The 15527-nt window shown below is 49.4% G+C and overlaps 1 long non-coding RNA gene across 5 annotated transcripts in view; it reads right to left on the reverse strand.

Annotated features, from left to right (window-relative positions):
• Positions 1–1708: 1708 nt before the first annotated feature.
• The window catches only part of LOC135186427 (uncharacterized), a 36310-nt gene continuing 22491 nt past the window's right edge, over positions 1709–15527 (reverse strand). Inside the window, exons 4-5 of one of the 5 annotated variants that reach the window (XR_010306853.1) lie at positions 2644–2910; positions 1709–1795 (exon numbers count right to left, since the gene is read on the reverse strand). This is a non-coding gene — a long non-coding RNA (uncharacterized LOC135186427). The other 4 variants (XR_010306855.1, XR_010306854.1, XR_010306858.1 and 1 more) reach the window with 4 other exon arrangements.

Genomic DNA, 15527 nt, shown 5'->3' on the forward strand with positions numbered 1-15527 from the left:
GAAGCAAAGCATCCTGTGGAGACCAAGCCTCCCCAGTTCCACTTGAAACCCTCTTCAGTGCCAAAAGGTACCTTATGCAATGGAAAACGCAAACCAGGTGTTCAAGGGCTCACAAGAGCTGACGTCAGGGAGCTTACACTCCTTTTCCCAGGTCTGGGCATCTCTCCTCTGTATGCTGTGGGAACCAGAGGAAAATGCTCCCCACACACTCCACACAAACAACAGATCCCTCTTGGCATACATTTTTCAGGAGCAGCATCATAGGAGTGAAGCTGCCCTTCACTTTTGAGGTGGGACCACCAGAAAGCAGCCCAGCCCCAGCTTTCATGCCTCGTTAATAGTGCACCTAGGCTTTGGGGATCATGACACAGCTGGCTGGCATCTACAGGCTGGGTCTGCCTTTCCCTGGCTCTGGAAGCTGTTCCTCACTAACTTCTGCAAACCTGTGCTCCTCAGAGCATGATGTGGCACCCAGAGGGCTCAGCTGCCTATCCACAAGCAGCAGGGCTGGCAAAATCAGTGCAGTTTGTGTAGGGCTATGTGTGGCTCCTGGGCACACAGTAGCTGTAGCCAGTGGCCTCTTTCCAGGTTAGACATCACTCATCTCCCAGCTTCCTTAGGTTACTTCTGTAACCCACCACCAGCTTCAATTTCCATCAAGAGCTGCTTGTAACTCACCACTCCCCACACCCACCAGACAGCAAAAGCTCTTACTTGTAAGCTGCAGGTGCTGTGGCATGCTGGCAGGAGGAGGCAACCTCCAGTCCATGTCAACAAGGAGAAGACAGTCTGCAGTGCAAGACTCTGCTGTGGTGAGGCCTCATCTGGAGTACTGTGTCCAGTTCTGGGCTTCCCAATTCAACAGGGTCAGACAACTATTGGAGAGAGCCTGGGGGAGGGCTCTGAGGATGATGAAGGCACTGGAACAGCAATCTGGTGAGGAAAGAGTGAGAGACCTGGGGTTGTTGAGTCTGGACAAGAGAGAAGATCTGGTCAATGTCTACAAATATCCAAAGGCTGGTTGTCAAGAAGGTGCCAGTGTCTTTTCAACGGTGCCCAACGATAGGACAAAGGCCAGTTGATACAAAATGGAACACAGGAAGTTCCAGCTCAACATAAGGAAAAACTTTCCTGTAAGAGTGCCAAGAGCTCTGGAGTAGGCTGCCCAGGGTGGTTGTGGAGTCTTCTCTGGAGACTTTCAAACCCCACCTGGATATGTTCCTATATGGCCTGCCCTAGGTGATGCTGCTTTGGCAGTGGAGTTGGACACAATGATCTCCAGAGGTCCCTTCCACCCTGTTGTTTGTCCAGTGGTTGCCCAAAGCCACAGCACGGTGGTGGCCCCACGGTCTTGAGCACCCTGCACCCCCTTGCAGCCTCTCCTCCTCCTGGCAGCTGCTGCCTCCTGAGCCACCTGTGCAGCCTAGCTAGGGGTGTAATCAATGGTGAGCAGCCTGCATGTTAATTACCCTTTATGTAATGCAAACGTGACTGTATTAACAATCCTTGTGAGCCATACGACCGTCTTACACAACCTTTAATTACCCAGGGAGCTCAGCATTTTCCATTGTCACTTGGTTTGCCTTATTCTTCATTATCTCCCTGGGCTGCCAGGCCCTGCAACACAAAGGGAAGTACTTTCTGCAACTCCATCTGAGCCAGACATCTGAAAGCTTTGTACCTGCTCCAATGCCAGCAGGTTCCCCTCCCTTTCTTTCCTCGGAGCAGAAGGCGGCAGAGCGTCACCCGAACTCCTGGCATTGTTAGTGGGTGGATAGGCACAGGGTGGTTTCCTCTGCAAAAATAAAAAGCCCACCTCGTGTTGAAAGAGAAATTTCCAAGGAGTGGATCACAGGCTGCCCAGGGAGGTAGGACATTAGGAAAAAAAGTTTCCCAGCAAGAGTGGTCAGGCATTGCAGTGGGCTACCCAAGGAGGTGGTTGAGTCACCAGCCCTGGATGGGTTTACAGGTCACTTGGACACAGCATTTGGGGATATGGTTTAGGGTGAACTTTGTAGAGTAGCGATATTGGTTGGACCTGGTGATCCTGAAGGTCTTTTCCAACCTGAATGTTTTCTGTGATTTTGTGAAATATTCAAGGTGAGGCTCCATGGGGCTCTGGGTAGCCTGATTTCATAGAAGATGTCCCTGCAGAGGGGGTTGGACTAGATGACCTTTACAGAATCACAGAAGTGAGGGGATGGAAAGCACCTCAAAAGCTCATCCAGCCTAACCCTCCTGCCAGAGCAGGAGCACCTAGACCAGATCACACAGGAACACATCCAGGCAAGTCTTGAATATCTCCATAGAGGGAAACTCCACAGCTCCCCTGGGAAGCCTGTTCCCGTGCTCTGTCACCCTCACAGTGAAAAAATTCCTCCTCATGTTTAAATGAAACTTCCTATGCCACAGCTTCTACCCATTGCCCCTTGTCCTGTCCATCAGGGATCACTGAGCAGAGCCTGGCTCCAGCCTTCTGGCACTCACCTTTAGAGGTCCCTTCCAACTCAGACCATTCTGTAATTGCAGTGACAAAAGAGGAGACTACAGAGTGCTTGACACATGCATGGCACAGGACCCAGCAGAGCATGTATGAACACAAATAAAGCTCTTAAGCACATTTTCTCACTGAGTGGAGCTTACCTTTTCTTAAGCACTGGGCATGAGCATATGGGGGCTTGCAGAAAGAGGAATTAGGCTCTGACGGACATCCTGGATCAGATTTTTCCAGTGACTTCAGCAGCAGCAGGAAAAGCAACCACTCATCAGCTTGTACTGGAAAGTGTCTTCATTTGGTGGTGATTGGCATATTAAAGACTCCTTGGGACAGGGAACAACTCCTACGTCCTCTGGGACTTCATACCACCAACAGCACTCAGATGCTCCTTTGGTTTCTTTATCCTCCAGGTCCTAGAAGATAAAAATTGCTCCATTTCATTCCCCATAAAGATAGGACAACTGACTTCATAGAATCACAGAATCATTTTGGTTGGGAGAGACCTTTAAGATCACTGAGGCATAGAATCATAGAATCAAGCAGGTTGGAAGAGACCTCCAAGATCACCCAGTCCAACCTATCACCCAGCCCTAGTCAGTCAACTAGACTATGGCACTAAGTGTCTCAGCCAGGCTTTGCTTGAACACCTCCAGGGACAGCAACCCCACCACCTCCCTGGGCAGCCCATTCCAATTGCAAATCACTCTCTCTGGGAAGAACTTCCTCCTAAGATCCAGCCTACAATCATTCTCTGCCTAAAACAACTCAGGTGCTAAACCACGTCCCTCAGCACCACATCTCTGCCTCTTGGAAACAACTGCAAGGATGGGGATCCAACCACCTCCCTAGAGAGCCTGCTCCAGTGTTCAATAACCCTTTCATTGAAGAAGCTGGTTCTGCTACCAAATCCAAACATCCCCTGGTGCAACTTGAGCCCATTTCTTCTCATCCTATCACTTGTTACTAAAGAGACCAACACCCACCTCACTCCAGTCTCCTTTCAGGGTGTTTGAGATAGTGAAAAGGTCTCCCCTCAGCCTCTTTTTCTTCAGGCTAAACAATCCCACTTCCCTCATCTGCTCCTTCTAAGATCTGTTCTCCATCTCCATGTGACAGTTTGCAGGCTGGGTCAACACACCAGACTTCCCTGGGATCTGCTGCTCTGCTGTTAGTGCTTGCAGCTTTGCTGAGATGTCAGATGTAACTGGCTAATTCATTAGATTAAAATAAATATTAGGAGGATGATAATAATAACAGAATTGTTATTGTTTAGTTAATAATTATTATTATTATAATGCCCATAACAATAACAGCAATAGCAATAACAATTAATATAGAATCACAGAATCAGTCAGGGTTGGAAGGGACCACAACAATCATCTAGTTCCAACCCCCCTGCCATGGGCAGGGACATCCTACCCTAGATGAGGCTGCCCACAGCCTCAGCCAGCCTGGCCTTAAACACCTCCAGGGATGTGGCCTCAACCACCTCCCTGGGCAACCCATTCCAGGCTCTCACCACTCTCATGCTCAACAACTTCCTCCTCACATCCAGTCTGAACCTACCCATCCCTGAGCCTCCAGCTTTGCTCCATTCCCCCTGGTCCTGTCATTCCCTAATACCATGAAAAGTCCCTCCCCAGCTTTTTTGTAGGCCCCCTTCAGATACTGAAAGGCCACAAGAAGGTCACCTCGCAGCCTCCTCTTCTGCAGACTGAACAGCCCAAACTCTTTCAGTCTGTCCTCAACAACAAACATCAATAACAATAACAACAATCATAAGCATAAAAAAAAACCAACAACCCACTTCATCCCACTTTTGCAAAGCATTCAATTGCTCATCAAACCCCAGTGGATGCTATTTATTCTCCAATTTTTGTGGTGAGCAAAAAAAACCACAATCAGGAAAGAAACAACAAACAAGATTATGTTCTTTTATCACAGGGGGGTTCCCTCCAGCCCTGCCTGACCCATAGCCCTGCCTCCTGCTGCTGTGGATATGGACAGACATCCATAGGAAGAGATCAAGCAGGAGTGCCTGGAAATGTATCCAAAGTCCCAGACCCACTGGGACTTCCTCAAATTTCTCCCTGATTAGAAGTCTCCTTCACCTGTTTTTTGATGCATTTACCATTGCCTAGCTGGCAGCATGGTCATAGTGAAAATTGAAGTTCTACTTCTCTGGGCCCAGTTCTCATACTGTGTCCAGTTCTGGGCTCCTCAATTCAAGAGAGATGTTGAGGTGCTGGAACGTGTTCAGAGAAGGGTGACAAGACTGGTGAATGGCCTGGAACACAAACCCCATGAGGAGAGGCTGAGGGAGCTGGGGGTGTGCATCCTGCAGAAAAGGAGGCTCAGGGGTGACCTCATTGCTCTCTACAACTACCTGAAGGGAGGCTGTAGCCAGGTGGGGTTGGTCTCTTCTGCCAGGCAACCAGCAGCAGAACAAGGGGACACAGTCTCAAGTTGTGCCAGGGGAGGTCTAGGCTGGATGTTAGGAGGAAGTTGTTGGCAGAGAGAGTGATTGGCATTGGAATGGGCTGCCCAGGGAGGTGGCGGAGTTGCCATACCTGGAGGTGTTGAAGAAAAGCCTGGATGAGGCACTTAGTGCCATGGTCTAGTTGACTGGATAGGGCTGGGTGCTAGGTTGGACTGGATGATCTTACAGGTTTCTTCCAACCTGGTTGATTCTATGATTCTATGGTTTGCACTGACACCAGAGATTCCATCAATATCATTGCTGAAGGATATCTGCAGGACAGAATTGAGGCTGAGAATAATTAACCCAGTAAGAACAGAAGAAGAGAAGCAAAACCCAGTATTTAAAGCATTTGGGGATGCTTCTCACTGCCCCACTGCCAAAGCTTTTATCTACAATTAGCTCTCCTAAGTCCCTGCTGGGGATCATTTCATTAAATAATAGCTCAGTGCTGAGTTACAGGAATGAGAGTGTAAAACGTTCTAAGGCTTGCTAAATGATGTGTGAACAAAAACTGGGGCACTTGGGGAAGAGAGATTTCTGTTCTCTGGAAGGTCACACAGCTCTCTCCGAGGGACACAACAAGCACAGACACTGAGCCTTGCTGGGGGTCCTTTTCCTTCCCTACCTTGGCCTGGCAATTAGCACTGCCAGATCTGTCACTGCACAACCCCCCTGAACAACCTTCTCAAGGCAGAACTTCTCTGAAGCCCCCCCATGACTGCCAGAGGGTTCAAGGACTTAGAGCTCTCAGAAAGCTCTTTAACATACACACACACACTTCCCCCACCCCCCAGCCTTTGCTGTTTGTGGACATTTTGCCTTCACTTTTCATGTGTGGCAGAGAGGTCCACATAGGTTGGGCAAAGGGAAAAAAACATATGGTTTCCTTAAGTGAGTTGTGAAATGATGCCTTTTTTGTGCCTTCTACTGTTCAAGAGTTCAGTGTGACACAGGTAGGAGGGGAGAGCATGGAAGGAGATACAGGGAAATCCACAGGTCATAGAATGGTTTGGTTGGAAGGGACCTTAAAGACCACCTAGTTCCAACTCCCCTGCCATGAGCAGGGACACCTACCCCTAGACCAGGTTGCTTGAGGCCTCGTCCATCCTGGACTTGAACACCTCCAGGGAGATTGTATCCACAGACTCTCTGGGCAACCTGTTTCAATGTCTCACCACCCTCACTTGAAACAATTTCTTCCTGGTGTCCAATCTAAACCTGCCCTGCTTTAGTTTAAAGCCATTGCCCCTCATCTTATCACTACAAGCTCTTGTAAAAACTCTCTTCCCAGATTTCCTGTAGCCCTCTTCAGACACTGGAATGATGCTATAAGATTTCCCTGAAGCCTTCTTTTCTCCAGGCTGAACAGCCACAACTGCTTCAGCCTGTCCCCACAGGGGAGGTGCTCTGATCATCTTTAAGGCCCTGCTCTGGACCCTCTCCAACAGATCCATGTCCCTTTTGTGTTGTGGGCTTCAAAGCTGGGCACAGTATTCCAGGTGGAGAGACTGCAGCTGGAGGGCAAGCGATGCTGTAGCACAAAGTAGTAACAAGACTCTTACACCTACATTCATAAGACTTCTTAACCTGGAGCTAAACCAGAGCAGCAGCGTCCATGGCTGCAAAAGGCATGGTGAAAGTGAGAAAAGGGCAGAGCCAGGCCATAAAAGCAGCTTCTGAGCTGTAGAAGATGCCTATAAGGAGGCATCTGGAGAGCCATCCATCTTGTGGAGATGGTGGATGCAATTACAGGGCATGAGCACATAACTCCAGACACTAAAGGGCTCTCTCAGAAAAAGGAAGATCTAAAAGTAAAAGCTGGAGACAGAAGATGGACAAAGAAAGTCAGAAATGAATTAACAATGCAAGCTTGAGAGTCAAAGACCAAAGGGAAGAACAGAGTCTCCCTCTTTAAGATGATCAAATCCAGCTTGGATAACTGCCTGGAAGCCACGTTTTAGCCAAAAACCAAGCTAACAGACTTGGTGCATGAGGGATAAAGAGTGGTTACATGGATTCAAATATGGGGAAGGTAGGACTGGCTGTGCCTTCTCACCTTTTTCTCTGTGGTCAGCACATGGCAGACTGTAAGGCAGCCAGTTCTATATGCATCCTTTCCCCAAAATCCATCCTTTCCTAAAGACTGAGTGCTGGAGAGGCCACCAAACTGCAGCTATGAAAAAGGAATGATTTCATGGATAAAGGTGTGGAAAGAAAGCAGAAACACCTCCAGGAATGTGTCATGGGATAGGAAGTGTCATCCCTGCTTCTCACAAGGAGGCAAGTTAGATGGCTACACCTCATCACTCCCTGCAGGAAGATAAACCAGGTTTCTTTCACTCCCTGCAGGAAAAGAAATCAGAAGGTTTCTTCCCTGTAAAGTGGTGGTTGGCAGCAGGGTTGAAGGGCTGGGAGGACTGCCCTGCCCAATCACACATGCTCTGTGTCTGCAAAATCATACCACCACTCCCCTGCCTCCCAGCATCCTTCATTAACTTCATCACCCTCTCCTGCATTAGGAAGGGACTGGCCAAACAGTAGCATCCATTAACACCATTGACTCCCAAACTTCCAACCCAGCTGTCCTCAGAGCCTTACACAGAGTTACACTTGCTAAAAACAAAGGGAGGCCTGCCCACTGCACAGGCTCCTGCAGAAGAGTCAAAGAATGGTAGGGGTTGGAAAGGACCTCCAGAGATCATGCAGTCCAACTCCTCTGCTAAAGAAGACTCGTCTAGAGGAGCTTGCACAGGAATGCATCCCAGTGGATTTTGAAAGTCTCCAGAGAAGAAAACTCCAAAAGCTCTCTGGGCAGCCTGCTCCAGGGCTCCAGCACCCTCACAGCAAAGAAGTTTCTCCTCATGTTGAGGTGGAACCTCCTGTGCTCCAATATATGCCCATTGTCCCTTGTCCTGTCACTGGGCACTGCTGAAAAGAGTCTGGTCCCAACCTCTTGAACTCCACCTTTTAGATATCGATAAGATATCCTCTCAACTTTCTCTTCTCCAGGCTACAGAGCCCCAGGTCTCTCAGCCCTTCCTCATAAGAGAGAAGCTCTAGTCCCCACACCATCTTTGTAGTCCTCTGCTGGACTCTCCAGTAGTTCCTTGAAGAAGGCTCCAGCATGGATGCTACAGAGTCCCTTTGGACTCAAGCTGCCATGGTAGTCAGGGCTAGATCTGTGCCACTGCTGGGCTAGCTTCCCTGAGGCACTGGGCTCAAACCCTAGGGGAGCAGCACCACATGGCTCTCACCCACAAGCCCTCAGAAATCATCCAGGTGCAAACCACCATTTTCATTCAAGGATGCAGAGAAGGAAACTCATCACACCTGAGCAAGGAAGTCCAGGTCCAGTAAGCTCTGTCTTCCCCTTTAATTAGCATTAGGCAGCAAAATAATTCCCTGCTCCTATCAGCTTTTGCTGAGGCAGTGATGAAGGTGCCTGGCTGCAGAAGGGATGCTGACTGAGAGGTGAGGCCAGTGCCTGCAGAGAGCTGGGCTTCCCAGGAAGGGCTAATTAGTGGCCATTTGAGAGCTCTGGTTACAAGAAGGGAGCAGGTGCTGCTAGGAACGGGAAACAATCCGCACAAACACGCTGCTTCCTGTGCTGTGCCAGCACAGCTAATTACACCTCCCTGGGTCACCACTCCGTCTTACATAAGATCCCTCTGCCCAAAGCTTCTTGCCACCTGGCACCAGCTGCCAGATGAGACACTTCAGCACTTAGTGTCGCTGGTGGATTAACTCCTTCTCCTGTTACAGCTTGAGAGGAAGGATGTTGCTACCACCTACACTTGTTCCAAGGACAGGGGAAACTTCTATCTTCCTTCAGGCATGCAAGGCAGAATGGCTAGAAAGGCGCCCGGCAGAAAAGGACCTGGGGGTGTTGGTTGACAACCATTTGAACATGGGCCACTAAGGTGCTCAGGTGGCCAAGAAGGCCAACAGCATCCTGGCCTGGATCAGCAATGGTGTGGCCAGCAGGACCAGAGAAGTGATCATGCCCTCTACTCAGCACTGGTGAGGCCACACATCAAATACTGGGTTCAGTTTTGGGACCTTTGCTACAAGGAGGACACTGAGGCGCCAGAGTGTGTCCAGAGAAGGACAACAAAGCTGGGGAAGGGTCTGGAGACCAGGGCTGGTGAGCAGCAGCTGAGGGAATTGAGGTTGTTTAGTCTGGAGAGGAGGAGGCTGAGGGGAGACCTCACTGCTCTCTACAGCTCCCTGAAAGGAGGAAGAAGGTGGGGTTGGTATTTTCTCCCTAATATCAGGTGTTAGGACAAGAGGAAATGTCCTGAAATGGTGCCAGGGGGGTTAGGCTGGAGATTAAGGACTGTTTCTTCATGGAAAGGATTTTCAGGCATTGAAACAGGCTGCTCAGGGAGGTGGTGGAGTCACCATCCCTGGAGGCGTTCAAGAAATGTGTGGCCATGGCACTTTAGGACGTGGTTTAATGGCTGTGGTGGTGTGAGGTCAAGGGTTGGACTCAATGATCTCAGAGGTCTTTTCCAGCCAAAATGATTCTGTGATCCTAAGCCACCGTGCACTGTATCCTTGCCAGCACCTTTGGGTGCTGCTGGGTGCCAGCACCAGAAGGGTTTCTGGATGGTGATGTGTTACATCCTGCTTCCGCAGAGCGCGACCAACGCTTTGCAACCTCCTGGGAAGCCAAAACGTGCCCCGAGGGAACGCGACGATTGACATCCTGAGAGGGGCTGGTCCTGTGGCAGCAGCAGAAGTAATCACCGAGCTAATTGCTGTTTATGTAAGACACTGCGCCTACGAGCTTCCGTGGGCGCAACTGCCTCATCACACTGCCTTGATCTCAGGCGCTCTGAGGTGTCCCTGCACATCTGCAAAGCCGGAATGGAGAGAAAGGGGAGGTGAGCAGGCAGGACAAGCCAGCGCAGCAGGAAAGCAGCCAGCTGTGGGTTGATTGGATCAGGAAGAATTTCCTAGGCACCCTCCCAAAACAGAGGTATCTCTGCTCTTCAGCAAGCGTCACGCAATCTTAACTCCTAGTTTGCACCACATCTGTAGCAGGAGGCAGAGGCCCAACAGGAACTGTATGGACAGACAGACATCTGTGAGTCGCTGTGTGACCTGGAGACACTTACAACCCTTGGGCCTTGCCTTGCTGTTGCAAAAGGATGAAGGGGTGTGTTGGTGATGCCTGGGAAGCAGCAGCTGCCAGAGGAGGTGAACACCACCACCATGGTTATGTTCATGAGCACAAGCCTGTTTCCAGGGGGCCTGCTGAGGTGATGAGGTGTGCTCTCCCTACAGCCAGGCTATGTTGGTACAATCCAGCAGAGGCTCTGCTATGGCCACAAAATACACCCCCAGACTTTTGTAGCAGGATGAGGGTGCACCTGTAGCCCAGGATTTGCTCCTGCCATGAAGATAGCCCATCTCTTCCACCTGCTATATACAGGAAGTTCTTCACAGAGAGAGTGATTTGCCCTTGGAATGGGCTGCCCAGGGAGGTGGTAGAGTCACTGTCCCTGGAGGTGTTGAAGAAAAGCCTGGCTGAGGCACTTAGTGCCATGGTCTAGTTGATTGGACAGGGATGGGTGATTGGTTGGACTGGATGAGCTTGGAGGGCTCTTCCAACCTGGTTGATTCTATGATTCTATGACAGTAAATGAGGATAGATGCCATGCTGAGGTTGAGATACATCAGCTGAGCAGGGACAGAATGTGCTCCTGAGAGCAGGCAAAGGCAAAACACAAGTCCAGGCAGCCCTTTTACCCAGCAGGTCTGAGAAAGAGTGACAACTTCTCCATAAATTGCAGGATCATTTAAATTTGCTTTTGTTGCAGCTTCAGTCACACTGCAGGCTGAGCAGGTTGAGAGCTGTGATGAAATCACCACATATATTAGCCAGCCAGGGAGCTTTGACAGAAAATCATTAAATAGGGTCATTAAGGTTGGACAAGCCTTCTAAGATCATCTAGTCCAACCATCAACCTAACACCACCATGGTCATTAAATCATGTCCCAAAATGCCATGTCTACACATTTCTTTAACACTTCCAGGGATGGTGACTCCACCACCTCCCTGGGCAGCCTCTTCCAATCCCTGACCACTCTTGAAGTAGAGAAATTATAAACCTTCTAAACCTAAACCTCCTCTGGTGAACTTGAGGCCATTTCCTCTCATCCTATCAAAACCTTTTTCTAAAAGCCAAGCCTGTTCAGCATCCACCATCAAACCACCTTCCTAGCAGCAGCACTTTCCTCAGCCATGGCCACTGTCTGCAGTCAGTCCTAATGAACAGGCAGCTGAGCCCAAACCTGGAGGACAGTGGCATGGCTGTAGCCCCAGCCAAAACTGAGCAGAAGAGCTGTGCTCCTCGGCAGCACAGCTGCCCCTGCAGTTGCTCCCAGCTCTCCTCACCCAGCAGCTGAGCATGGCCAGGATGGATACAAAGGGAAGGGGGAAACAGACCCTCTTTGTAAAGCTGATTCCAGACACACTGCCCTGCAGAGAGGGCTTTTTGAGGCTCAGCTCATCAAAGCTGGGATCACACTGTGGATAGAGGAACAAAAGCTGGTATTGAAGACACAGGAGTGAATCGTATCCCTGTAGAAATGCTTGCTGTAGTAGTTTAAGGTATGTTGGAATATTCTAATGAGAGAAACTAGACCATTGGTTGTAAAAGAATAATAATGATAAAGTCCACATCATTCACTGGTTTGCTAAGAGGTATAAAAAGCCAAAATGTAAACAATTCCTTTTCTTTGCTTTTCAGCACTGGATCTGTTTGCTGTTTCCTTCACTTCTCTCTCTAATCACAGAATTACAGAATCAATCAGGACCAGGTTGGAAGAGAACTCCAAGCTCATCCAGTCCAACCTAGCACCCAGCCCTAGCCAATCAACCAGACCATGGCACTAAGTGACTCAGCCAGGCTTTTCTTGAACACCTCCAGGGACAGTGACTCCACCACCTCCCTGGGCAGCCCATTCCAATGCCAATCACTCTCTCTGCCAACAACTTCCTCCTAACATCCAGCCTAGACCTCCCCTGGCACAACTTGAGACTGTGTCCCCTTGTTCTGGCTCCAACAGTTCCATGTCCTTCTCGTGTTGGTTGAGGCCCCATCCCTGGAAACATTCAGATCTAAACCTGATGGGGCCCTGATCAATGTGATATAGTTGGAGATGTCCTGGCTTACTGCAGAAGTGTCAGACAGGATGACCTTCAAGGGTGCCTTCCAACCCAAAGCATTCTGTGAATCTGTGATTCTGCAGATTTGGGATTGGCAAGGGAGAAGATCAAGGAGCAGCCCCTGCTAGGTGTGATGACTGCAGAGGAAATGAGAGCACACTCTGCTTTTCTTCAACAGCACCATCCAGCAGTGCAAAAAGATGCCTTTCTTCTGCAGACAAACCCTTTCCTCTGCCACCTCTGATGCTTCTTCAGTTTGCAGAGAGGCTGCTGATGCACTCCCCTGCTGACAGAGTGGACTTGCAGATAGTTTATGGCCTCTACTGTACTCTCAGAGTTGTAAAACAATATTCACTGTAGCTACTGTGCAGGGCTTGGCTGGTACAGCCACAGCCAGAAGCATCCAGCAAGGAAAAAAAAGAACAAGACTATAAAAACACATAAGCCAGGAAACATCTTATTATAGATCTTAGTTTGAAGGAGGGAAATTAAAACCCCCATAGCCACACTCAGCATCTGCCCAGCTATATTCATCTGATCCATTTATTATCTTAGCCAATGCAATCTCAGTGTTGCACAACTCCAATCTTTCACACTAGGGAAAAAAAACCAAACCAAGCAAGCAACACAACCAACCCCCAACACACAAGATGCCATCGCTGCTTTACAGCTGTGGCATATCCTGTTTCTCTCAACATTTGCTGATTTGGCATAACACTGAGAGAAGAGGAGGGGGGGCTGGGATCTGGCTGGAAGATGTGGATCCCACCACAGCAGCCTTTTCTTCCGTAGGGAAGGCAGCAATTTGCTCACGTGCTGATCTTTCAGACTGCAGTGGAGAAGGCCTGGCTTTGAACGGGTTCCCTCCCCACAGCTGTACCTCATGCACTCGTTTCTCAGGCTGCAAGACTGCAGATAAAAGCTCTGGCAATGACAGCCATTGCATACAGAGTGAAATATGCAATGGAAAACATGACAGCTTGGCTTGTTACTGCGTTCACAGCACCGAGCCTGGAAACTGATGCTGTGAGGACTTCAGGGAGAAGTAGGAAGCTTGGCACTGGATAAAAACATGCATGCTCATGGGTAAGGGTGGAAGAAACACAGCTGTGTGGTAGGCTGAGATCTTCCAAAGCCATTCCTGACCAGAATCACCAGTGAGCCTGCTGCTTCCATGGGAAAGGTGTCAGTGGGTGCCTAGAAGTGTTTCTGTGGGAGGGAGGCTGTACTGTAGCCATCTCCCTGGGGAAGGTTTTCAACAACACCTCTTGCACACAACTGATGCCAAAACATTGCAACTTCAACATGAGCTGGAAGTGCAAAAATGGTTTGGGTAATCTGGTGAAGGGCCTAGAGAACAAGTCTTATGAGGAACAGCTGAGGGAACTAAGATTAAACAGTTTTGGGAGGAGCAGGCTGATGAGAGATCTCACTGCTCTCTACAGCTTCCTGAAACTCCTTTGGAGTGAGGTGGGGTTGGTCTCTTCTCCCTAGTATCAGGTGATAGGGTGAGAGGAAATGGCCTGAAATTGTGCCAGGGCAGGGTTAGGTTGGAGATTAAGACCCATTTCTTCACAGAAAGGGTTCTCAGGCATTGGAACAGGCTGCTCAGGGAGTCACTACCCTTGGAAGTGTATAAGAAAGGTGTGGACATGGCACTTGGTGACATGGTTCAAGGGCTGTGGTGTTGGGTTGATGGTTGGATTCAGTGATCTCAGAGGGCTTTTCCAACCAAAACAGTACTATGACTCTGTTTCCTTTACACAGCATGCTCACAGAGGGCTCTGCAGCACTCTTATTAATAGCTTGGCTGTCCTGAGTATTTTTTCATCTCAGTTCTCATGAGTTATTTCCACTGCACAGCTTCCCATGACCACTCAGGTTTGGGAGCTGATTAGACCAGCTGGTGGGATTCATCCCCAACAGATGAAAAAAGCCCAAAGTGAAGGCACAGCCAGAGAATCAGGAGTGTTGCTATAAAAGGTTGGGAACATGTGCGTGGCTCTGTGGGCACAAACAGGACTCAGCATGCATTTGCTTTTCCACAGCTGAGAGCAGCTCATTCGGTTATGTGTTGCTTTAAGTAAAGAAGGTGCTGGTTGTGCATCACATGCCTGGTCCCTGACTAACCCACCACCTCCTCCTGCAAGCACTCAAGTCTTACTCAGTAAGGTAAAAGGAATTACATCTCCATGCCAGGTCTGTTTGGATTGAGTACTGGGTTCAGTTTAGGGCCACTCACTACAAGAAGGACATTGAGGTGCTGGAGCATATCCAGAGAAGGTCAATGAAGCTGGTGAAGGGTCTGGAGAACAGAGTTGGTGAGGAGCAGCTGAGGCAACTGAGGTTGTTCAGCCTGGAGAAATGGAGTAAGGAGTTTGGAGCCCGGTGGGGGTTGATCTCTTCTCCCTGGTAACAAGTGATAGAACAAGAGGAAACCAGAGGAGATTAGGTTGGACATTAGAAGAAACTTCTTGACTGAAAGGGATCTCAAGACAGGCTCCCCCCTAGGGGGCTGGTTGAGATCCCAACCCTGGAGGTGTTTGCAGTAAGCAGAGATGTGGTGCTGAAGGACATGGTTGGACTGGGTGATCTTAAAGGGCTTTTCCAGCTGAAAGGACCCTATGGTTCAGTGAAGTGCCAAGGATCAGATCTGTCTGTGACTTCTTTTGCATGAAACCCTGCTCCCCTTTAATGTAGCCCTGAGACTCAGTGAGTGCTGGATCAGTGAGGAAAAGCCCTTGGGTTAAATGAGTTCACTTTATTCCAGGCAGAGATGTCAGGCTGCACAGCTACAGCGGTGATGTTCAACATAAGAGGTAACATCTTGGTCCTGTTAAAATCAATAAGGAAACCCTCCTGGATCCTGGACTCTATCCAGGCTGTGGACAGAATGAATTGTGTGAAAAAGGCGGTGTCAGAGAAAGAGCTACAGGAGCTGGTTCTCAGTAAGACCTTCCTGGGTCTCTGGGGTCTGTTTCCTCCAGCAAAGAGGTATGAAGGGAGCTTGCAGAACAGATTTAAGCAGCTGCAGTGGGACTTGGACAAAACAGGGGTCTTCATGTGCCCTTATGGCCAAAAAGACTGAGGATATCCTGGAGTGCATTAAGAAGAGTGCAACCAGCAGGTCAAGGGAGCTTCTCCTCCCCCTTCACTCTGCCCTGATGAGACCACATCTGGAGCATTGTGTACCGTTCAAAAGGGACTGGGAATGTCCAGAAACTGGAAGTCTTACAAGAAAAGGCTGAGAGACATGGGGCTGTTCAGCCTGGAGAAGTGAAGGCCGGGAGGGGATCTGATCAACATTTACAAATATCCAGAGCTCATCCAGTCCAACCTCCTCTGCAGTCAGCAGGGACATCCTCCACTAG

Source organism: Pogoniulus pusillus, chromosome 25 (genome assembly GCF_015220805.1).
Source record: "Pogoniulus pusillus isolate bPogPus1 chromosome 25, bPogPus1.pri, whole genome shotgun sequence".
NCBI lineage: Eukaryota > Metazoa > Chordata > Aves > Piciformes > Lybiidae > Pogoniulus > Pogoniulus pusillus.